Source organism: Oncorhynchus gorbuscha, linkage group LG18 (assembly GCF_021184085.1).
Source record: "Oncorhynchus gorbuscha isolate QuinsamMale2020 ecotype Even-year linkage group LG18, OgorEven_v1.0, whole genome shotgun sequence".
In the NCBI taxonomy this organism is placed as follows: Eukaryota; Metazoa; Chordata; class Actinopteri; order Salmoniformes; family Salmonidae; genus Oncorhynchus; species Oncorhynchus gorbuscha.
In genome coordinates this window covers 4,982,783-5,008,981 of record NC_060190.1, presented here as the reverse complement: position 1 = coordinate 5,008,981, position 26,199 = coordinate 4,982,783, and positions in this window count along the sequence as shown.

Genomic DNA, 26,199 nt, shown 5'->3' with positions numbered 1-26,199 from the left:
GAGCTCAAGTACGGAGATGCCAGAATCATGATCTTTTCGGCTCTTTCTCCCACACTACACAAGAGGAGGATGGCTTTTCTCCCCACTGAAGAGACTTCTGCGTCAGGCTGGCTTGGCATATGGCCTGCGCTAACCAGCGACTTTGTGGATCGAAACCAAGAATGGTGAGCACACATTTGACTCTGTGAAGATGGCTGAAACATACATGAGGAATGAACTTCCTGACTTGTTCACGTCTACTACACCCATGTCTCCTACACCCGAGGAACTGTCTTTCACGTCTCCTACACCTTTCCGAGGAACTGTCTTTCACGTCTCCTACACCCTGTCTTTCACGTCTCCTAGGAACTGTCTTTCACGTCTCCTACACCCCGAGGAACTGTCTTTCACGTCTACTACAGCCAGAGGAACTCTTTCACGTCTACTACACCCAGAGGAACTGTCTTTCACGTCTACTACACCCCGAGGAACTGTCTTTCACGTCTACTACACCCCGAGGAACTGTCTTTTGAACTTGGATACAGTGGATAGTGAACTGTTAGCACATGAGGAAACAAGAAAATGACTCATATGATCGACTGGCTGGCTGGCTGGATGGATGGCTGGCTGGCTGGCTAGATGGATGGCTGGCTAGATGGCTAACATGATAATGACTGGAGAGGTGAAGATGGATCATAGCTAATGTTGGCTGAGCAATTTATCCAGCTCGCTAAGTTTACAAGGGTGTCGTTTTAGCCACTATACATCCTCACTCTGCCAGGTAGTTACATTTCTGCTGTATACTTTTACGCAGAGAGGTCCAGTCGGGTTTGGGAAATAGTTATGTGGCTTTTGAGTAGAATTATCAGCTCTATTAAGCTACTCAATAACAGTTGTTCACAGTCCTGAGGAAATGCATCTAGTCTTCAGGGAGTCTTATGGAACATTGTACAAGTCTGAAGGAGATTCCCCTGCCACAATGTATGGGGTTTTGAACAAACTCAATGTACAAACTTTAACTGATGAGGATAGAAAGCACTTGGAGGAAGACATTACGTCAGAGGAAATTAGGGAATCCATTTTCAACACCGCTGGGGGAAAATCACCAGGGTTAGACGGATTCCCTATTGATTTCTATCGATCCTTTTTACCCAAACTAATTGAGCCTCTTTGCAGTATGTTTAATTATGCCATAGAGACAGAAAAGCTCCCAGACACACTTGACCAGGCACTGATCACAGTTTTGTCAAAACCTGGGAAAGATCCTCTGCTTTGTGGGTCGTATAGACCAATATCTCTATTGAACACTTCATATAAGATTCCTGCGAAACTCATCGCTCTTAGACTGGATACGTTTCTTCCGGACTTGGTTGATATGGACCAAACAGGCTCCGGACTTGGTTGATATGGACCAAACAGGCTCCGGACTTGGTTGAGATGGACAAAACAGGCTCCGGACTTGGTTGATATGGACCAAACAGGCTCCGGACTTGGTTGATATGGAACAAACAGGCTCCGGACTTGGTTGAGATGGACAAAACAGGCTCCGGACTTGGTTGATATGGAACAAACAGGCTCCGGACTTGGTTGATATGGAACAAACAGGCTCCGGACTTGGTTGATATGGAACAAACAGGCTCCGGACTTGGTTGATATGGAACAAACAGGCTCCGGACTTGGTTGATATGGAACAAACAGGCTCCGGACTTGGTTGATATGGAACAAACAGGCTCCGGACTTGGTTGATATGGAACAAACAGGCTCCGGACTTGGTTGATATGGACCAAACAGGCTTTGTAAGAAACCGTTCATCTCCTGATAATATCAGAAGATTATTTAATATTCTGCGTTATGTAGAGAATGACCAAGAATCTGTAGTGGGGGCTTCATTATGACCGCATAGAATGGAACTACCTGTTTGAAATTCTACAGAGGATGAATATTGGACCTAAGTATGTTGGTCAGATTAGATTACTGTACAAATGTCCGGTAGCTCAGATCCTGACTAATGGAAACGTTTCCTCAAAGTTCTCTTTATCACGTGGCACAAGACAGGGTTGTCCCGCTAGTCCTCTCCTTTTTGTCTTTGGCTGTAGAGCCACTGGCAGAAGCTTTTAGATCTCATCCATCCATGGTGTTTGTATAGGTGGGCCTGAACATCTGGTCTCGCTATATGCCGATGACATGTTACTTTACCTCACTAAACCAGAAATTAGACTCCGAGCATTAGTTGACATCCTGAAAGAATATGGGACCTTTTCAGGATATAAAATAAACCTATTGAAGAGTATAATTAGGCCAAGTAACAGGGCAGCTATGCAGAACCATATCTTAGACCAACTGTTTTCTTGGAAACCACAGAAAATGACATATCTTGGATTGCAAATTCCCTCTGAAATTATTAAGACATATCAACTGAACTATACTCCACTTCTCAAAAAGGTTGGGGAAGAATTGGATAGATGGCGGGATTTACCAATTTCTCTTATTGGGTGGGTCAATTGTGTAAAGATGAATATATTACCAAAATGATTGTACCTTTTTCAAACCTTGCCCTTTCCTATTTCCAACGTTTTTTTAAAACAACTTAACAGGAAGATTTCTTCATTTCCGTGGAAAGGGAAACCCACCCAGAGTGAAACTCACAACTTTATGCAAACCATACTCAGAAGGAGGACTCACTCTACCTGACCTCCAGTTGTATTACTGGGCATCTCAGTTAAACTGTGTGGATATGGCAAGATACAACAAGTTCACCCTCTTGGAGACAGAAAGAGGAGTGTCTGACCCCTGCTAGATTGGCATCTATATCTTATATTAGCCCACCTAAAGCTTTGCTAGGTCTCATAAACAACCCTTTCATTAAAAACCCTTTAAATATATGGATTGAAGTCTGTAAACAAACAGAAGAGCTTAGATCTATATATGAACAAACACCTTTCTATAATAACCCCATCTTACCCAAAGCCCTGAGAGATGGTACTACATTTTCTTGGTTCAACAAAGGAATTAAAACATTTGGTAATCTCTAAAGAGAAGGTGAACTACTATCCTTTCAACAACTGGCATCTCATTTTCAATTACTTCAAACGCATTTCTTCAAGTACCAAAATTTGAGAATTTCAGAATTTGACCACTTGAAGCAGCAACATTGTAGCAACATTGTAGCTGTGAATAACAGCTACAATGTTGTGAATAACAGCTGGCTGGCTAGCGAACGTTCGTTAAGGTTAGGCATTACATTGCCACTCAGCAGGGAGGTAGGATTCAGCCCATGAGGAAACCTAAAACTGATTGGGGAGGGAAGGGTTTTGAACGATGTGCTCCCAGGTAGCATGGTGTTTTGTGTAGGTGGAAGGAATAACGGGGACATTATCTGTATCATATTTTGATGATTGTTAAATTGTAAAAAAAAAGAAGAAGAAATGCCAATAAATATATTGTACAAGAAAAACAAACACATATGCTACATGCTGCAGCTATCTTCTCTAATGTGTTTATTAATAAACAAACAAGACATTTCCTGGTTAATAGCAGTAGATTTCTGTCTTTCTCTCGCCTGCGGTGAAACACACACACACACGCCTCAAACTCTTTCTCATCTGTGGGGTGAAAATACACTGCTAACAAACAATTTAACCAAGTGGGAGGAACGACGGAGACGAATACATGATTCATCAGAGAGAGGGGGCGGCGGCGCTACCTACATTTCCTGGCTAGAGCGAGTCAAAGGAGAGCAGCCTCTGGTTCTCAGCCCTCAGAATCTGTAAACACTGGTCTGTGTCCCAAATGGCACTCTATCACTGCCGGCTAGGGCCCACAGTGCACTATAGGGAATAGGGTGCATTTGGGACACAGCCCGGGGCTTTTTCCACAGATGTGACGATAATCCTGATGAAAATGATGTTTCTCCTCCTCCCCTCCCATTCCCTCGTTCTCTCTCCCCTTCATCTGTTTATCCAGTCATAACTACAGTAGCACTGAGACAGACGGCTGGTTGGTCCAGTCATAACTACAGTAGCACTGAGACAGACGGCTGGTTGGTCCAGTCATAACTACAGTAGCACTGATACAGACGGCTGGTTGGTCCAGTCATAACTACAGTAGCACTGAGACAGACGGCTGGTTGGTCCAGTGGTCCAGTCATAACTACAGTAGCAAGGAGACAGACAGCTGGTTGGTCCAGTCATAACTACAGTAGCACTGATACAGACGGCTGGTTGGTCCAGTCATAACTACAGTAGCACTGAGACAGACGGCTGGTTGGTCCAGTCATAACTACAGTAGCACTGAGATAGACGGCTGGTTGGTCCAGTCATAACTACAGTAGCAAGGAGACAGATGGCTGGTTGGTCCAGTCATAGCTACAGTAGCACTGAGACAGACGGCTGGTTGGTCCAGTCATAACTACAGTAGCACTGACACAGACGGCTGGTTGGTCCAGTCATAACTACAGTAGCACTGAGACAGACGGCTGGTTGGTCCAGTCATAACTACAGAACCAAGGAGTCAGATGGCTGGTTGGTCCAGTCATAACTACAGAACCAAGGAGTCAGACGGCTGGTTGGTCCAGTCATAACTACAGTAGCAAGGAGACAGACGGCTGGTTGGTCCAGTCATAACTACAGTAACACTGAGACAGACGGCTGGTTGGTCCAGTCATAACTACAGTAGCACTGAGACAGACGGCTGGTTGGTCCAGTCATAACTACAGTAGCAAGGAGACAGACGGCTGGTTGGTCCAGTCATAACTACAGTAACACTGAGACAGACGGCTGGTTGGTCCAGTCATAACTACAGTAGCAAGGAGACAGACGGCTGGTTGGTCCAGTCATAACTACAGTAACACTGAGACAGACGGCTGGTTGGTCCAGTCATAACTACAGTAACACTGAGACAGATGGCTGGTTGGTCCAGTCATAACTACAGTAACACTGAGACAGACGGCTGGTTGGTCCAGTCATAACTATAGTAGCAAGGAGACAGACGGCTGGTTGGTCCAGTCATAACTACAGTAACACTGAGACAGACGGCTGGTTGGTCCAGTCATAACTACAGTAACACTGAGACAGATGGCTGGTTGGTCCAGTCATAACTACAGTAACACTGAGACAGACGGCTGGTTGGTCCAGTCATAACTACAGTAACACTGAGACAGACGGCTGGTTGGTCCAGTCATAACTACAGTAGCAAGGAGACAGACGGCTGGTTGGTCCAGTCATAACTACAGTAGCACTGAGACAGACGGCTGGTTGGTCCAGTCATAACTACAGTAGCACTGAGACAGACGACTGGTTGGTCCAGTCATCATTACAGTAGCACTGAGACAGACGACTGGTTGGTCCAGTCATAACTACAGTAGCACTGAGACAGACGGCTGGTTGGTCCAGTCATAACTACAGTAGCACTGAGACAGACGGCTGGTTGGTCCAGTCGTAACTACAGTAGCACTGAGACAGACGGCTGGTTGGTCCAGTCATAACTACAGAACCAAGGAGTCAGATGGCTGGTTGGTCCAGTCATAACTACAGAACCAAGGAGTCAGACGGCTGGTTGGTCCAGTCATAACTACAGAACCAAGGAGTCAGACGGCTGGTTGGTCCAGTCATAACTCCAGTAGCAAGGAGACAGACGGCTGGTTGGTCCAGTCATAACAACAGTAGCACTGAGACAGATGGCTGGTTGATCCAGTCATAACTCCAGTAGCACTGAGACAGACGGCTGGTTGGTCCAGTCATAACTACAGTAGCAAGGAGTCAAACGGCTGGTTGGTCCAGTCATAACTACAGAACCAAGGAGTCAAACGGCTGGTTGGTCCAGTCATAACTACAGAACCAAGGAGTCAGATGGCTGGTTGGTCCAGTCATAACTACAGTAGCACTGAGACAGACGGCTGGTTGGTCCAGTCATAACTACAGTAGCACTGAGACAGACGGCTGGTTGGTCCAGTCATAACTACAGTAGCACTGAGACAGACGGCTGGTTGGCAGACAAAATAGAACAGCAGAAGCACATTCTGACAAGAAATCTCTCTCTTCATCTCTCTCTCTCTCCATCTCTCTTCATCTCTCTCTCTCTCCATCTCTCTTCATCTCTCTCTCTCTCCATCTCTCTTTATCTCTCATCTCTCTCTCTCTCCATCTCTCTTTATCTCTCTCATCTCTCTTCTAGTTCTCGTTCTCTTGTTTATGTGTTGTATGGCTGTGAATTGTTTTGGGATGTGTGAGAGTGTTGTTTATGTGTGTTGGTAGGAGTGTGTTATCTGTGTGACGTGTGAGTGTGACGGTCACACAGTAAATATCCCCTACTACATAATATCCTCAGAACGGAGGAGGCTTCCAGCTGTCATGAACAACAGAGCGTTATGGTCATCATCCGGTCATCATCCGGTCATCAACCGGCACATTGAGACGTCATAAGCAAGTACAGTAAGCACTTAATATAATAATAATATAATAATATATAATATAATAATATAATAATATATGCCATTTAGCAGACGCTTTTATCCAAAGCGACTTACAGTCATGTGTGCATACATTCTACGTATGGGTGGTCCCGGGGATCGAACCCACTACCCTGGCGTTACAAGCGCCATGCTCTACTGAGCTACAGAAGTTAATATCCTCTGCTTCATAACATACCAATAACATTTTACACCTGCAAAGACCCACCGCCCTTCTCTCTTAATTCTCCTTCACCTCAATGCAGTCAACCACCCTCCATTACTGTACACTGTCTCAACTTCACATAACACCCCTCTGGCCCCACTCAAATGGTACATTCCGGCCTTGCTGTCTCCATAAACACATATTGAGGGTCAGCCACAGGTCAGAGCCATTCTACTCCCCAGCAGGTGAGTTATGAGGGAGGGGCCACTGTAGGACAGGGCTGTAAGGTGACACTGGGCTGGAATACAAAGGACAGAGAGAGATGGAGGGGGGGGAGTGTAAGGGGGAGAGAGAAGCAGTAGAGAGAGAGACAGGAAGAGAGAGAGAGACAGAAAGAGAGAGAGAGACAGAAAGAGAGAGAGAGACAGAAAGAGAGAGAGAGAGAAAGAGAGAGAGACAGAAAGAGAGAAAGAAGGGTAGAGATGTGGGATGCAGAGCGCTGTCAGAGTGTTTGCCAGACAGAGAGGTGGTGGATTCTATTTTAGCCCACTGTGTGTGTGTGTGTGTGTGTGTGTGTGTGTGTGTGTGTGTGTGTGTGTGTGTGTGTGTGTGTGTGTGTGTGTGTGTGTGTGTGTGTGTGTGTGTGTGTGTGTGTGTGTGTGTGTGTGTGTGTGTGTGTGTGTGTGTGTGTGCTTGGTAAACTATGTTTGGCCCCCTGACAAGGACAGCACAGTGTCAGAGCCTTATTTAGAAAGAGGGAGCACCCAGGACCTCGCTCTGAGGTCACACACACACAGACAGGCTGATCTCTGTTTAGGCTTTCATAGATGGCCTCACATTCACCGCTTGTAATAATTGTAAACACCACACAAGCCAGTCATAAACTCTGGCAGCTCTGTCTCCATGTCCGGCAGAGGAAGAGAGATACTCTTTATGGTTACCAGGGTAGCAACTAATGCTGAGCTAAAAACACCACCCACCCGTACAACTATTTAATAAAGTGGAGGATAGAAAAAAGCCAAACAAGCCCTGAACCAACAATGCAGTTCAAGAAAAGATTTACTAAATAAACTCAAGTAAAATAATCTAATCAAGTAACACAAGAAAATGTCATAACAATAACGAGGTTATATACAGGGGGTACCGGTACCGAATCAGTGTGCGGGGGAGCAGGTTAGTTGAGGTAGTTTGTACATGTAGGTAGGGGTAAAGTGACTATACATAGATAATAAACAGGTTAGTTGAGGTAGTTTGTACATGTAGGTAGGGGTAAAGTGACTATGCATGGATCATAAACAGGTTAGTTGAGGTAATATGTACATGTAGGTAGGGGTAAAGTGACTATACATAGATAATAAACAGGGTAGTTGAGGTAATATGTACATCTAGGTAGGGGTGTAGGTAGGGGTGTAGGTCGGGGTAAAGTGACTATACATAGATAATAAACAGGTTAGTTGAGGTAATATGTACATGTAGGTAGGGGTGTAGGTAGGGGTGTAGGTCGGGGTAAAGTGACTATACATAGATAATAAACAGGTTAGTTGAGGTAATATGTACATGTAGGTAGAGGTAAAGTGACTATGCATGGATAATAAACAGGTTAGTTGAGGTAATTTGTACATGTAGGTAGGGGTGTAGGTAGGGGTGTAGGTCGGGGTAAAGTGACTATGCATAGATAATAAACAGGTTAGTTGAGGTAATATGTACATGTAGGTAGAGGTAAAGTGACTATACATGGATAATAAACAGCGAGTAGCAGCAGTGTACAAAACAAAAGGGGGATATCAATGTAAATAGTCCGGTGGCCATTTGATTCATTGTTCATCAGTCTAATGTTTGGGGGTAGAAGCTGTGAAGGAGCCTTTTGGTCTCAGACTTGGCGCTCCGGTACCACTTGCCGTGCTCTAGCAGAGAGAACAGTCAATGACTTGGGTGACTGGAGTCTTGACAATTTTTGGGGGCCTTCCTCTGACACCGCCTGGTATATATTCAGAACCAAAAACATGCGTGTCTTGATTGTTGACCAATGACCAGTCATCAGCTTTGGCACGCAAAAGTTCATAAAAGCACGCCAATCTGGCATATCCAGACTAGTGAACAGTAATAACTTGATTCATTTCCTCAAGTTTTGCCTGGAAAACCCAGATTAGGCCTCCATGTATATTATCCATATGAAACACAGTTTAGCAGTCTACTACTGACTACTACTGCCAGAACAAGTATCGGGTACCTGGCCATTTGACTGATCATTTTAATATTCCAGAAGGGCCTAGTTTGGCTTTTGGCGACATGTCTAAAGAGAAGCAGCCTGTAACACCTTCATTATTACCAGATGAAGATGTTGCATTCTGGGAAATGTTTTCCGATATTTGTGAGGAAGAACAGGGCTACCAGGCTGAGGCCTCCTCAGGCAGGCTGCCCTTCAAAGTGACGGCGATCCTGCAACCCAACTACAGGTAAGTGTGTGATTTAGCTCTGGACTCCAGAGAAGTGACATGATATACATCATGACTTAATAGTGGCGGCTAACCTCAATTCCTCTCAGCTCCAAATGCAGGCGTAAAACGGGTTTACTTCGGTGTGGCTATCTTGCGTTTTTGAAAATGAATCATCGTGTATGTCTGTAATGACAGGCTACATTGTGCCACAGGTTCGCGCCACCCCCCTTTCTGGGGGTCGGGGTCAAAACGTTTGAAAGTCCCTGGGATGCTTGATAGCGGCAATAAATGAATTGTGTTGGTGATAATAAGTGCAGCATTTATTCCAGTTCAAAATAGCTTTGCTAAATATTTTCCTTGTTAGATTTGTCAGCTTTCCCCTCTTCTTGTAATATTTGCGCAACGCGTCTGTGAGGGGTCTGTGCACGGCCCTGCTTCCAGGGAACCAAGTGCTGCTCTGCTCTACCAAGACAGCTGTATTCCCTATCAATGACCAAATGAATTGATCTGGACATTTCAAGGCCCTACTTTACCACACACTTCATCTTGGTAGAGGGCCCAGCTAGAGACAGCCGTATGTGCGTGGCATGACTGTAAACATGCTACCCATCCATTCGTCCGTCCGTCTGTCCGTCTGTGTGTGTGTGTGCTTGCTAAAGAGGATGGAGAATTCAACCCCTGTGGATTAGAGTGGATGAAAACACATGCTCAGATCTCTCTTTTCTCGCTTCCTCTCTCTCCCTCCCTCGTTGTCGTTCCTCTCTCTCCCTCCCTCGTTGTCGTTCCTCTCTCTCCCTCCCTCGTTGTCGTTCCTCTCTCTCCTCCCTCGTTGTCGTTCCTCTCTCTCCCTCCCTCGTTGTCGTTCCTCTCTCTCCCTCCCTCGTTGTCGTTCCTCTCTCTCCCTCCCTCGTTGTCGTTCCTCTCTCTCCCTCCCTCGTTGTCGTTCCTCTCTCTCCCTCCCTCGTTGTCGTTCCTCTCTCTCCCTCCCTCCCTCGTTGTCGTTCCTCTCTCTCCCTCCCTCGTTGTCGTTCCTCTCTCTCCCTCCCTCGTTGTCGTTCCTCTCTCTCCCTCCCTCGTTGTCGTTCCAGGCAGAGGATCCAGGGCAGAGGGAGATTGGTACGCGTGTGTGTCTAAGTGTGGGTGTATGTGTGTGTGTGTCTATGTGTGTCCAAGTGTGTGTGTGTACAGTATGTGTGTGTGTATGTGTATGTGTCCATGTGTGTCTCCGTGTGTGTGTCCGTGTGTGTGTGCGTGTCCGTGTGTGTGTGTGAATAGCATGAAGTGGCTCCAAGTCTTCTAGATACTGTTTGGCGTTTGGTGTGTTTCCAGTCTAATGGCGAAGGTGAGGATTCAGGGGAGATCTTTCACACATGGTTGATAAATGGTTGAATGTGAAGTCGCCTGTAGTTTGGCTGGCTACTCATGGTCTATTTTAGAGCCAGTGGTGACTACAGGAGAACACAGCTGTTGGAGGACTGATGGAAGGAGGGTGAAAAGAGGAATACAGGAAGGTGGGGACGAAAGGAGGAGGGAGAGAGAGAGGTGGGTAAGAGAAAGGGATAGAATCTGATCCTTATCAAGAGGGAAGGTGGGGTGACGAGAGAGAGAGGCAAGAGGGGTGTAGAGAGAGGCAAGAGGGGTGGAGAGAGAGGCAAGAGGGGTGGAGAGAGAGGCAAGAGGGGTGACGAGAGTGAGGCAAGAGGGGTGTAGAGAGAGACAAGAGGGCTGGAGAGAGAGGCAAGAGGGGTGATGAGAGAGAGGCAAGAGGGGTGTAGAGAGAGGCAAGAGGGGGGACCAGAGAGAGGCAAGAGGGGTGAAGAGAGAGAGGCAAGAGGGGTGGAGAGAGAGAGGCAAGAGGGGTGGAGAGAGAGGCAGGAGGGGTGGAGAGAGAGAGGCAAGAGGGGTGTAGAGAGAGGCAAGAGGGGTGTAGAGAGAGGCAAGAGGGGTGTAGAGAGAGGCAAGAGGGGTGTAGAGAGAGGCAAGAGGGGTGTAGAGAGAGGCAAGAGGGGGGACCAGAGAGAGGCAAGAGGGGTGAAGAGAGAGAGGCAAGAGGGGTGGAGAGAGAGAGGCAAGAGGGGTGGAGAGAGAGAGGCAAGAGGGGTGGAGAGAGAGGCAAGAGAGGTGGAGAGAGAGAGGCAGGAGGGGTGGAGAGAGAGAAGGAGGAGGGGGGGTAGAGAGGCAGGAGGGGGAAGAGAGAGAGAGTCAGGAGGGGTGGAGAGAAAGAGGAAAGAGGGGTGGAGAGAGAGGAAGGAGGGCAGAAGAGAGAGAGGCAGGAGGAGGGAAGAGAGAGAGAGGCAGGAGGGGTGGAGAGAGAGGCAAGAGGGGTGGAGAGAGAGGAAAGAGGGGTGGAGAGAGAGGCAAGAGGGGTGGAGAGAGAGGCAGGAGGGCGGAAGAGAGAGAGGCAGGAGGAGGGAAGAGAGAGAGAGGCAGGGGGTGGAGAGAGAGACAAGAGGGGTGGAGAGAGAGAGGCAGGAGGGGTGGAGAGAGAGAAGCAGGAGGGGGGAAGATAGAGAGGCAGGAGTGGGGAAGAGAGAGAGAGGCAGGATGGGGGAGAGAGAGAGAGGCAGGATGGGGGGGGAGAGAGAGAGGCAGGATGGGGGGAGAGAGAGAGAGAGGCAGGATGGGGGAGAGAGAGAGAGGCAGGATGGGGGGAGAGAGAGAGGCCGGAGGGGGAAGAGAGAAAGGCAGGAGGGGGAAGAGAGAGAGGGCAGGATGGGGGAGAGAGAGAGAGAGGCAGGATGGGAGGAGAGAGAGGGGCAGGAGGGGTGAAGAGAGAGACGCAGGAGGGGGAACAGAGAGAGACAGGAAGGGATGAGAAGATGAGGGTGAAAAAGAGGGGAGAAGAGAAGGGTAAGGGGGTTGGAGAGGAAGACAGGGAGGGAGAGAAGGAGAGAAGGAGAGGGTATATTCAGACACCCATCTGCAGTGTGAGTCCACCAGAGCCCAGTAATTCAAAAAGATGATCCTCCGAGTGATGAGATATTTATACATTAATATGATCTCTCCCTCTCTCTCTCTCTTTCTGATATCTCACCCTTTCTCTCTCTCTCCCTTTCACTTTCTCTTTCTCTCTCTTTCATCCTCTTTCTTTATGGCTCACCCCCCCTCTCTAACTCTCTCTTTCTCTCGTTTCCCTTGATACTTGCTCTCTGCATATTCTCTCTCATTTCCTTCATTCTATTTGCTGAGTGTCAAGTCAAATGGCTATACTGTTATGCCATCAGAGAAAGTGCCCCCCCCCCTCACTCTCTGTCACATTTGCATTTCCTGTTTTCGTCTTTCAGTGGAAGCGAAGGGCAAACAAGGCCACCAACTAAGCAACGCTGTGCCAGAGCCTCATTTAGACTGGGGAGCACCGAGAACCTAGTCCTCCTCTCTCTTAGGACACACACACACAGTCTTGGACAGCTAACCTTGTGGGGCCACGCAATTCAGTCCCATTCAAAATCCTATTTTCCCAACCCTAACCGTAACCCATCATTTTACCCTTACCCTAACCCTTTACCCAAAAACCTAACCCTAAACCTAATTCTAGCTCCTAACCCTAGCTCCAAAACCTAAACCTAACCCTAACCTTAAACCTAACCTAATTCTATCTCCTAACCCTAGCACCTAACCCTAGCTCCGAAACCCTAAACCTAACCCTAACCTAATTCTATCTCCTAACCCTAACTCCTAACCCTAAACCTAGCTCCTAACCCTAGCTCCTAACCCTAAACCTAGCTCCTAACCCTAACCCTAACCTTAAACCTAACCCTAACTCTAGCTCCTAACCCTAAACCTAGCTCCTAACCCTGAACCTAAACATAGCTCCTAACCCAAACCCTAAACTTAACCCTAGCTCTTAACCCTAAACCTAATCCCTAACCCAACCCTAACCCTTAAGGTAATTCTAACTGTAATTCTAACCTTACCCCTAAACCTAACCCTAGCTCCTAAACCTAACCCTAGCTCCTAAAACTAACCCTTAAGGTAATTCTAACAGTAATTCTAACCTTACCCCTAAACCTAACCCTAGCTCCTAAACCTAATGCTAGCTCCTAAACCTAACCCTAGCTCCTAAAACTAACCCTTAAGGTAATTCTAACAGTAATTCTAACCTTACCCCTAAACCTAACCCTAGCTCCTAAACCTAACCCTAGCTCCTAAACCTAGCTCCTAAACCTAACCCTAGCTCCTAAACCTAACCCTAGCTCCTAAACCTAACCCTAGCTCCTAAACCTAGCTCCTAAACCTAGCTCCTAAACCTAACCCTAGCTCCTAAACCTAGCTCCTAAAACTAACCCTTAAGGTAATTCTAACAGTAATTCTAACCTTAACCCTAAACCCCTAGAAACAGCATTTAACCTTGTGGGGACTAACAAAATGTCCCCAGTTGGTCAAATTTGTGTTTGTTTACTGTTCTGGCGGAGACTTCTGGTCCCCTCATGTATAGTGAAACACACACACACACACACACACACACACACACACACACACACACACACACACACACACACACACACACACACACACACACACACACACACACACACACACACACACACACACACACACACACACACACACACACACACACACACACCCCTTTCTCTACTGTGGTGCAACAGCTGTGGTCAACAGTGTCAGCAGTGCCGCTGGATCGTTGGCAGACCTTCAGAGTGAACCAACCAACCAGGCTACATCAGATACCTCCGCCTCAGTTAGTGAACCGATCCCAAGGGGTGTTTCTCAATAGTCTTTGTTTGCTTCCTCATCTCCTCTCCTTGATGATCTACATCGATGTGAAAGGACTAGTCTCTGCACTGAATTTATAGACCCAGTCGTGTTCAATGATGTTAGGAGGAAAGGATACATTTTGAAAGTGAGATCGACCCTTGAGAAACGACTGAGTGTGTATTTGTATTTACTATGGATCCCCATCAGCAGCTACTCTTCCTGGGGTCCAGCAACATTAAGGCCGCTATAAAGCTATGCTGTGCTGCTATTCACATTGACGTGGCCAAAGCTTTAGATACGGTAGACCAGTGGTTCCCAAACGTTTTATAGTCCCGTAACCCTTCAAACATTCAACCTCCAGCTGCATACTCCTTCAAACATTCAACCTCCGGCTGCCTACCCCTTCAAAAATTCAACCTCCGGCTGCCTACTCCTTCAAACATTCAATCTCCAGCTGCCTACTCCTTCAAACATTCAACCTCCGGCAGCCTACTCCTTCAAACATTCACCTCCAGCTGCCTACTCCTTCAAACATTCAACCTCCGGCAGCCTACTCCTTCAAACATTCAACCTCCGGCTGCCTATTCCTTCAAACATTCAACCTCCGGCTGCCTACTCCTTCAAACATTCAACCTCCGGCTGCCTACTCCTTCAAACATTCAATCTCCAGCTGCGTACCCCCTCTAGCACCAGGGTCAGCGCACTCTCAAATGTAGTTTTTTGGCTGAGAATCCACTCTCACATAGGTACGTGGTTGCAAAGGGCATCAGTGTTGTAACAGCATGATTTGCTTTTGATTCAATTCTATTTTCACAGAACTGCTTGTTGCAATTTCTCTTGTTTAGATATCGGTAAGTGTACTGGAGGCAGGGTCCAGTTGTTTGTGTCATACGTTTCGGGAAAGTACCTGTGTAATTGCGCAACCAACTCACTCAGGTGCTTCGCTTCGTCACATTTGACATTGTTCGTAAGCTTGAGTTCATTTGCACACAACAAATCATAGAATGATAATCATAGAACCTGTGTGTTGTCCTTGTTAATGAAGACAGAGAAGTGCTCCAACTTCTTAATCGTAGCCTCAACTACATTGAATATAATTGCAGAGAGTCCCTGTTATCGTAGATTCAGATTATTCAGGCGAGAAAGAACTCGCCATCATGCAAGCGGTCAGACAAGTGAAAATTATGGTCAGTAAAGAAAACTTTAAGCTCGTCTCTCAATTAAAAAAAACGTGTCAATACTTTGCCCCTTGATAACCAGCGCACTTCTTTCTGTACACTGTAAAAGTGTTACATGGTCGCTGCCCATATCACTGCATAGTGCAGAAAATACACAAGAGTTCAGGGGCCTTGCTTTAACAAAGTTAACCATTTTCACTGTAGTGTCAAAAATGTATTTCAAGCTGTCAGGCATTCCCTTGGCAGCAAGAGCCTCTCGGTGGATGCTGCAGTGTGTGGATGCTGCAGTGGACCCAAGTAGCGTCGGGAGCAACTGCTTGCACACCACTGAACTATGTCTCCCCGTCATGGATTTTGCGCCATCAGTACAGATACCAACACATCTTGACCACCAAAGTCCATTTGATGCCACAAAGCTGTCCAGTACTTTAAAATATCCTCATGTTGTTCTGGTTTCCAGTGGTTTGCAGAAGAAGATGTCTTCCTTAATTGACCCCCATAAATATAACGGACATATACCAGGAGCTGTGCCAGGCCCGACAGGTCTGTTGACTCATCCAGCTGTAACGCATATAACTCACTGGCTTGTAAGTGAAGCAGTAGTTGTTTCAAATCATCTCCTGCCATGCCACTGATGCGTCATGAAAAAGTGTTGTTTGATGAAGATATTGTCTGTATAGTTTTTGTTGGCCTTTTCCCCCAGCATTGTCCCAGCCATCTCCGCAGCATTAGGAAGAATGAAGTCCTCCACAATAGTATAGGGCTCGTCTGTCCTAGCAACTCAGTAACTCACCTTAGTATAGGGCTTGTCTGTCCTAGCCACTCGGTAACTCACCATAGTATAGGGCTCGTCTGTCCTAGCCACTCGGTAACTCACCATAGTATAGGGCTCGTCTGTCCTAGCCACTCGGTAACTCACCATAGTATAGGGCTTGTCTGTCCTAGCCACTCAGTAACTCACCATAGTATAGGGCTCGTCTGTCCTAGCCACTCGGTAACTCACCATAGTATAGGGCTCGTCTGTCCTAGCCACTCGGTAACTCACCATAGTATAGGGCTCGTCTGTCCTAGCCACTCGGTAACTCACCATAGTATAGGGCTCGTCTGTCCTAGCCACTCGGTAACTCACCATAGTATAGGGCTTGTCTGTCCTAGCCACTCAGTAACTCACCATAGTATAGGGCTCGTCTGTCCTAGCCACTCGGTAACTCACCATAGTATAGGGCTCGTCTGTCCTAGCCACTCGGTAACTCACCATATAAAACGTTTGTAGACCATTATTATTCATTGTATCTGTTGCTTTAATACATTTCTTACTACTCAAAAGTTGTCTTAATTCTCGCTCAAAAAACTCCTGTGGTTTATTTTTCAAATTGGCATGTTTTGTTTGTAAATTTCTGCTCAAGAGTGAAAAGCAAAATGTAAATGTGAATCACATTTTTATTTGGAGTACCCCCGATGGCAGTTTGGGAATACCTGCGGCAGACCATTCCATTCTTGTGGGCCAGTTAAGAAGTATTGGTATCGCTGAGGGGTCTTTGGCCTGGTTTGCTAACTACTTCTCTCAAAGAGTGCAGTGTATAAAGTCAGAAAACCTGCTGTCTCAGCCACTGCCTGTCACCAAGGGAGTACCCCAAGGCTCGATCCTAGGCCCCACGCTCTTCTCAATTTACATCAACAACATAGCTCAGGCAGTAGGAATCTCTCTCATCCATTTATATGCAGATGATAGTATTATACTCAGCTGGCCCCTCCCCGGATTTTGTGTTAAATGGTCTACAAAAAAACTTTCTTAGTGTCCAAGAAGCTTTCTCTACCCTTAACCTTGTTCTGAACACCTCCAAAACAAAGGTCATGTTGTTTGGTAAGAAGAATGCCCCTCTTCCTACAGGTGTTATTACTACCTCTGAGGGTTTAGAGTTTGAGGAAGTCACCTCATACAAGTGCTGTCCTTCACTCAGCACATATCAAAGCTGCAGGCTAAAGTTAAATCTAGACTTGGTTTCCTCTATCATAATCACTCCTATTTCACCCCAGCTGCCAAACTAATCCTGATTTAGATGACCATCCTACCCATGCTAGATTACGGAGACATAATTTATAGATCGGTAGGTAAGGGTGCTCTCGAGCGGCTAGATGTTCTTTACCATTTGGCCATCAGATTTGCCACCAATGCTCCTTATAGGACACATCACTGCACTCTATACTCCTCTGTAAACTGGTCATCTCTGTATACCTGTCGCAAGACACACTGGTTGATGTTTATTTATAAAACCCTCTTAGGCCTCACTCCCCCCTTTCTGAGATATCTACTGCAGCCCTCATCATCCACATACAACACCTGTTCGGCCAGTCACATTCTGTTAAAGGTCCCCAAAGCACACACATCCCTGGGTCGCTCCTCTTTTCAGTTCGCTGAAGCTAGCGACTGGAACGAGCTGCAACAAACACTCAAACTGGACAGTTATATCTCAATCTTTTCATTCAAAGATTCATTCATGGACTGTGCCCAATAATGTTTGTACCATGTTTTGTGCTGTTACGATGTTGTGTTGCTACCATGTTGTTGTTATGTTGTATTGCTACCATGCTGTTGTTATGTTGTGTTGCTACCATGTTGTGTTATGTTGTGTTGCTACCATGTTGTTGTTATGTTGTATTGCTACCATGCTGTTGTTATGTTGTGTTGCTACCATGTTGTGTTGTCATGTGTTGCTACCATGCTGTTGTTATGTTATGTTGCCACCAGGTTGTTGTTATGTTGTGTTGCTACCATGTTGTTGTCATGTTGTGTTGCTACCATGCTGTTGTTATGTTGTGTTGCTACCATGTTGTTGTTATGTTGTGTTGCTACCATGCTGTTGTTATGTTGTGTTGCTACCATGTTGTTGTTATGTTGTGTTGCTACCATGCTGTTGTTATGTTGTGTTGCTACCATGCTGTGTTGTCATGTGTTGCTACCATGCTGTGTTGTCATGTGTTGCTACCATGCTGTTGTTATGTTATGTTGCTACCATGTTGTGTTGCTACCATGTTGTTGTTATGTTGTGTTGCTACCATGCTGTGTTGTCATGTGTTGCTACCATGCTGTGTTGTTGTCTTAGGTCTCTCTTTACGTAGTGTTGTGTTGTCTCTCTTGTCGTGATGTGTGTTTTGTCCTATATTTATATTATGTTTATTTATTTTTTTTAATCCCAGGCCCCCGTCCCTACAGGAGGCCTTTTGCCTTTTGGTAGGCCGTCATTGTGAATCAGAATATGTTCTTAACTGACTTGTCTAGTTAAATAAAGGTTCAAAAATATATATTTAAAAAACTATGTCAAACATTACAATACATTCGCAATACACTAAGTGTGTTCCCTCAGGAGCCTTCTCCACTACCACATATCTACAACACATAATCCATGTGTCTGTGCCTATGTTATCGTGTGTGTGTATACATGTGTCTGTGCCTATGTTATCGTGTGTGTGTATACATGTGTCTGTGCCTATGTTATCGTGTGTGTGTATGCATGTGTCTGTGCCTATGTTATTGTGTGTGTGTATGCATGTGTCTGTGCCTATGTTATTGTGTGTGTGTGTATGCATGTGTACAGTGCCTATGTTATCGTGTGTGTGTATGCATGTGTCTGTGCCTATGTTATTGTGTGTGTGTATACATGTGTCTGTGCGTATGTGCCTATGTTATTGTGTGTGTGTATGCATGTGTCTGTGCGTATGTGCCTATGTTATTGTGTGTGTATGCATGTGTCTGTGCGTATGTTATCGTGTGTGTGTGTATGCATGTGTCTGTGCCTATGTTATCGTGTGTGTGTATGCATGTGTCTGTGCGTATGTGTGTATGTTATCGTGTGTGTGTATGTTATTGTGTGTGTGTATGTTATTGTGTGTGTGTATGTTTTATCGTGTGTGTGTATGTTATTGTGTGTGTGTATGTTATCGTGTGTGTGTATGTTATCGTGTGTGTGTATGTTATTGTGTGTGTGTATGCATGTGTCTGTGCGTATGTGTGTATGTTATCGTGTGTGTGTATGTTATTGTGTGTGTGTATGTTTTATCGTGTGTGTGTATGTTATTGTGTGTGTGTATGTTATCGTGTGTGTGTATGTTATCGTGTGTGTGTATGTTATCGTGTGTGTGTATGTTATTGTGTGTGTGTATGTTATCGTGTGTGTGTATGTTATTGTGTGTGTGTATGTTATCGTGTGTGTGTATGTTATCGTGTGTGTGTATGTTATCGTGTGTGTGTATGTTATTGTGTGTGTGTATGTTATTGTGTGTGTGTATGTTATCGTGTGTGTGTATGTTATCGTGTGTGTGTATGTTATCGTGTGTGTGTATGTTATCGTGTGTGTGTATGTTATCGTGTGTGTGTATGTTATCGTGTGTGTGTATGTTATCGTGTGTGTGTATGTTATCGTGTGTGTGTATGTTATCGTGTGTGTGTATGTTATTGTGTGTGTGTATGCATGTGTCTGTGCCTATGTGTGTTGCTTCACAGTCCCCGCTGTTCCATAAGGTGGATTTGATCTGTTTAAATGTAATTTTACTGCTTGCATCAGTTACTTGATGTGGAATAGACTTCCCTCTTTGTGGCACCTGACCACACGGCTGAACAGTAGTCCAAGTGAGACAAAACTAGGGCCTGTAAGACCTGCCTTGTTGATAGTGCTGATAAGGCAGAGCAGTGCTTTATTATAGACAGACTTCTCTCCATCTTCAATCAAATCAAATCTTGTTGGTCACATACACGTGTTTAGATGTTATTGGTCACATACACGTGTTTAGATGTTATTGGTCACATACACGTGTTTAGCAGATGTTATTGGTCACATACACGTGTTTAACAGATGTTATTGGTCACATACACGTGTTTAACAGATGTTATTGGTCACATACACGTGTTTAACAGATGTTATTGGTCACATACACGTGTTTAACAGATGTTATTGGTCACATACACGTGTTTAGCAGATGTTATTGGTCACATACACGTGTTTAGCAGATGTTATTGGTCACATACACGTGTTTAACAGATGTTGTTGGTCACATACACGTGTTTAACAGATGTTGTTGGTCACATACACGTGTTTAGATGTTGTTGGTCACATACACGTGTTTAGATGTTATTGGTCACATACACGTGTTTAGATGTTATTGGTCACATACACGTGTTTAACAGATGTTGTTGGTCACATACACGTGTTTAGATGTTATTGGTCACATACACGTGTTTAGCAGATGTTATTGGTCACATACACGTGTTTAACAGATGTTATTGGTCACATACACATGTTTAGCAGATGTTATTGGTCACATACACGTGTTTAACAGATGTTATTGGTCACATACACGTGTTTAACAGATGTTATTGGTCACATACACGTGTTTAACAGATGTTATTGGTCACATACACGTGTTTAACAGATGTTATTGGTCACATACACGTGTTTAGCAGATGTTATTGGTCACATACACGTGTTTAGATGTTATTGGTCACATACACGTGTTTAACAGATGTTATTGGTCACATACACGTGTTTAGCAGATGTTATTGGTCACATACACGTGTTTAGCAGATGTTATTGGTCACATACACGTGTTTAGATGTTATTGGTCACATACACGTGTTTAACAGATGTTATTGGTCACATACACGTGTTTAACAGATGTTATTGGTCACATACATGTGTTTAGCAGATGTTATTGGTCACATACACGTGTTTAGCAGATGTTATTGGTCACATACACGTGTTTAGATGTTATTGGTCACATACACGTGTTTAGCAGATGTTATTGGTCACATACACGTGTTTAGATGTTATTGGTCACATACACGTGTTTAACAGATGTTATTGGTCACATACACGTGTTTAACAGATGTTATTGGTCACATACACGTGTTTATCAGATGTTATTGGTCACATACACGTGTTTAGCAGATGTTATTGGTCACATACACGTGTTTAGATGTTATTGGTCACATACACGTGTTTAACAGATGTTATTGGTCAGTTACACGTGTTTAGATGTTATTGGTCACATACACGTGTTTAACAGATGTTATTGGTCACATACACGTGTTTAGATGTTATTGGTCACATACACGTGTTTAGCAGATGTTATTGGTCACATACACGTGTTTAACAGATGTTATTGGTCACATACACGTGTTTAGATGTTATTGGGGGTTTAGCTTTAACGCTTGTGTTTCTAGCTCCAACAGTGCAGTAATATCTAACAATTTCAATACATACAATACACAAATCCAAAGTAAAAGAATGGAATTAAAAATATATAAATATTTGGGCGAGCAATGTCGGAGTGGCATAGACTAAGATACAGTAGAATACATTATATACATATGAGATGAGTAATGCAAAATATGTAAACATTATTAAAGTGACCAGTGATCCATTGTAAAAGTGTCCAGTGATTTCAAGTCTATGTATATAGGGCAGCAGACTCTAAGGTGCTACTGATGGCTATTGACCAGTCTGACGGCCTTGAGATAGAAGCTGTTTTTCAGTCTCTCGGTTCCAGCTTTGACGCACCTGTACTGGCCTCAACTTCTGGATGATTTCGGGGTGAACATGCAGTGGCTTGGGTGATTATTGTCCTTAATGATAATTTTGGCATTCCTGTGACATCGGGTGCTGTAGGTGTCCTGGAGGGCAGGTAGTTTGCCCCCGGTGAAGCATTGGGTAGACCGCACCACCCTCTGGAGGGCCCTGCGGTTGCGGGTGGTGCAGTTGTCGTACCAGGTGGTGATACAGCCCGACAGGATGCTCTCAATTGTGTATTTGTAAAAGTTTGTGATGGTTTTCCTGGCACCACACTCCCAGGGCCCTTACCTCCTCCCGGTAGGCTGTCTCATCATTGTTGGTAATCAGGCCTACTACTGTTGTGTCATCTGCAAACTTCACGATTGAGTTGGAGGCGTGCATGGCCACGCAGACATGGGTGAACAGGGAGTACAGGAGGGGGCTGAGCATGCACCCTTGTGGGGCCCCTGTGTTGAGGATCAGCCAAGTGGAGGTATTGTTTCTTACCTTCACCACCTGGGGGTGGTCCGTCAGGAAGTCCAGGACCCAGTTGCACAGGGCAGGGTTCAGACCCAGAGCCCTGAGCTTAACGATGAGCTTGGAGGGTACTATGGTGTTGAATGCTGAGCTATAGTCCATTAACAGCATTCTTACATAGTTATTCCTCTTGTCCACGATTGCATCGTCCGTTGATCTATTGGGGCAGTAAGCAAATTGAAGTGGGTCTAGGGTGTCAGGTATGGTATGATCCTTGACTAGTCTCTCAAAGCACTTCATGATGACAGAAGTGAGTGCTACGGGGTGATAGTCATTTAGTTCAGTTACCTTTGATTTCTTGGGTACAGGAACAATGGTGGACATCTTGAAGCACGTGGGGATATCCGACTGGGATAGAGTGAGATTGAATATGTCCATAAACACTCCAGCCAGCTGGTCTGCGCTCTGAGGATGCTGCTAGGGATGCCGTCTGGTCCGGCAGTCTTTTGAGGGTTAACACGTTTAAATGTCTTACTCACGTCAGCCACAGAGAAGGAGAGCCCACAGTCCTTGGTAGCGCGTCGGTGGAACTGTGTTATCCTTTGGCCACAGAGAAGGAGAGCCCACAGTCCTTGGTAGCGCGTCGGTGGAACTGTGTTATCCTTTGTTGTCCATGCTTGTCTGTAGACCCTGCCACACTTCTCATGTCTGAGCCGTTTAATTGCGACTCCACTCTGTCTCTATACTGACGTTTTGCTTGTGTTTTGGATCAGCCTTTTGGATCAGCCTCTGTGATTGGTTAAATTGCCCTGTGGGTGTTACGAACAAAGGATCCTCCAATTTGGGAAAGTTGTATTCCGGGTCGTAATGCTGGTGAGTTACCGCCGCTCTGATATCCCAAAATGATTGCCGGCTCTATGTAATAACACAAAACAATTCTGGGCTGATATTGTAAGAAATATAATGTATAAAAATAAAACAAAACATACTGAGAAGTTGCCTAGGAGCTAGAAGCAGGGCTGTCCTATCTGTCTGCACCAGCTACTGTTGTATCAATATGTTTTTACCATGACAGTTTACAATCCAGGGTTACTCCAAGCAGTTTAGTCACCTCAACTTGCTCAATTTCCACATAATTTCCAGATGTGCAGCACACACACAGACCCACTGAGACCCACAGAGACACACACACAGACCCACTGAGACCCACAGAGACACACACACAGACCCACTGAGACCCACAGAGACACACACACAGACCCACTGAGACCCACAGAGACGCACACAGACCCACTGAGACCCACAGAAACACACACAGACCCACTGAGACCCACAGAGACACACACACAGACCCACTGAGACCCACAGAGACACACACACAGACCCACTGAGACCCACAGAGACACACACACAGACCCACTGAGACCCACAGAGACACACACACAGACCCACTGAGACCCACAGAGACACACACACAGACCCACTGAGACCCACAGAGACACACACACAGACCCACAGAGACCCACAGAGACACACACACAGACCCACTGAGACCCACAGAGACACACACACAGACCCACTGAGACCCACAGAGACACACACACAGACCCACAGAGACCCACAGAGACACACACACAGACCCACTGAGACCCACAGAGACACACACATAGACCCACTGAGACCCACAGACACACACACAGACCCACTGAGACCCACAGAGACACACACAGACCCACTGAGACCCACAGAAACACACACAGACCCACTGAGACCCACAGAGACACACACACAGACCCACTGAGACCCACAGAGACACACACACAGACCCACTGAGACCCACAGAGACACACACACAGACCCACTGAGACCCACAGAGACACACACACAGACCCACTGAGACCCACAGAGACCCACAGAGACACACACACAGACCCACTGAGACCCACAGAGACCCACAGAGACACACACACAGACCCACAGAGACCCACAGAGACCCACAGAGACCCACAGAGACACACACACAGACCCACTGAGACCCACAGAGACCCACAGAGACACACACACAGACCCACTGAGACCCACAGAGACCCACAGAGACCCACAGAGACACACACACAGACCCACTGAGACCCACACAGACCCACAGAGACACACACACAGACCCACAGAGACCCACACAGACCCACTGAGACCCACAGAGACCCACAGAGACCCACAGAGACACACACACAGACCCACTGAGACCCACAGAGACCCACACAGACCCACTGAGACCCACAGAGACCCACAGAGACCCACAGAGACCCACAGAGACACACACACAGACCCACACAGACCCACTGAGACCCACACAGACCCACTGAGACCCACTGAGACCCACTGAGACCCACAGAGACCCACAGAGACCCACAGAGACACACACACCACCCAGCGACCACTAATTCACAACACAAAACTCACAGCTGATTTGGATTCTTCAGATACCCCAGCCTCAGTCAGGGAACCGTTCCCAAGGGGTGCATCTCTATAGTCTTGGTTTACTTCCTCTCCTTGTCTCATTTCCTTCACCTTAACGTATTCACAGACCCAGTCATGTTAGCTTGAACGAGGAACACAGCCATCATCTTGAGTTCAGATGAAGAGGCTGCAATTGACTATTAAGATACACCCCTTGAGAAATGATTTTGTGAGTTGTTTCACATGAGCAAGTGCAACCCACACACAGCGACACACACACACACACATACCCACGCACCCAGTGAACACACCCACACACCCATTCCGACCACTAACTCGACCACTAACTCACAACTCCCGGGCTCGCCGCAGAGTAAACAGAGATGGATCAGCCAATCATCACTCCATCCTTAGACATCCCTCTAGCAATATGTAGAAACAACAAGGCCTTAGGCATGCCTACCAAATGGTGTATGTCTGGAACTGTCTTCTCTCTCTCACACACACACACACACACACACACACACACACACACACACACACACACGATCAAATCAAATGTTTTTGGTCACATACACATATTTTGCAGATGTTATTGTGGGTGTAGCGAAATGCTTGTAAAATGTGTGTATACAAGGTTTTCCTCTCCATGAGCTTATAATGGATTATTATGATTAGTCTCATAATGGTAAAGGTCAGGGTTGGCGAGTAAAAGCTGAACCTAGATCAGATGTATGCTATATCCGAAGGGACAACTGCTTCCTGAAGCCCTTTACTACTGCTGGTTCAGGTAGGCTGTTATAATGGGACATGACAGTCTGTTAGTCTCTAGGCTCTACATCTGCATTCACTGCACAGGCCAACACTCTTAGAGAAAAGGGTTCCAACAGGGTTCTTCTCCTGTCCCCATAGGAGAACCTTTTTGGTTCTGGTAGAACCCTTTTTGGTTCCATGTAGAAGCCTCTGTAGAAAGTTTTCTACATCAAACCCAAAATGGTTTTACATGGACCCAAAAAGGGTTATTCAAAATGTTCTCCTATGGGGACAACCGAATCACCCTCTAAGGTTCTGGATAACATGTTTTTGTTGTTGTAAGAGTGTAAAAACCAAACAACATGGTCTGAATTGGATGTTTCTATCACTGCAGAATGTAACACTGCAACTCCACTGTAGCAAGTGAAGTGAATGTAGTTCTGCATCTGCAGACACGATAACAACCAAAAACAAAAACGAATAGGCATCTCTCGGGAAAAGTCTGTCTTGTCTACTTGTCATGTCAGCTCTCAAGAAGTAAAGAATCACGGATTCTGGAACGTCACCTAATATTGAAGATCATAATCGCACGCGAATGTTTTTTTGCGGGAATGGACAGAGAATAGAATTCTGAACCAGCTTGCATTCGGATCGTACTTATTTGGTTTGTGGTTGCTAAAACCATAGACTAATAGATTATTATAACAATATTCATCACCAATATCATGTCCCTATACATTGGCCTTACCCCCAACTAGGCCTACACATAGGCTACACATGCCGCGTTCCAGACAACTGGGAACTCGGGAAAAAAACGAGCTCCGACTCGTTTTGAACGGTCATCCAACTCAGAATTGACCTAAAGATAACTGACGTCACGGTTTAACCTATTTTTCAAAGTTCCCAGTTGTCTTGAAAGAACCAACACACCCATACAGACACCCATCTACATTGCAGTCATACAAGTGCCTTATGACAGACCAGGGGTCTTTGAAAATGCACGTCACTGGCCGATATTCCCCTCTACATTTCCCCACAAGAA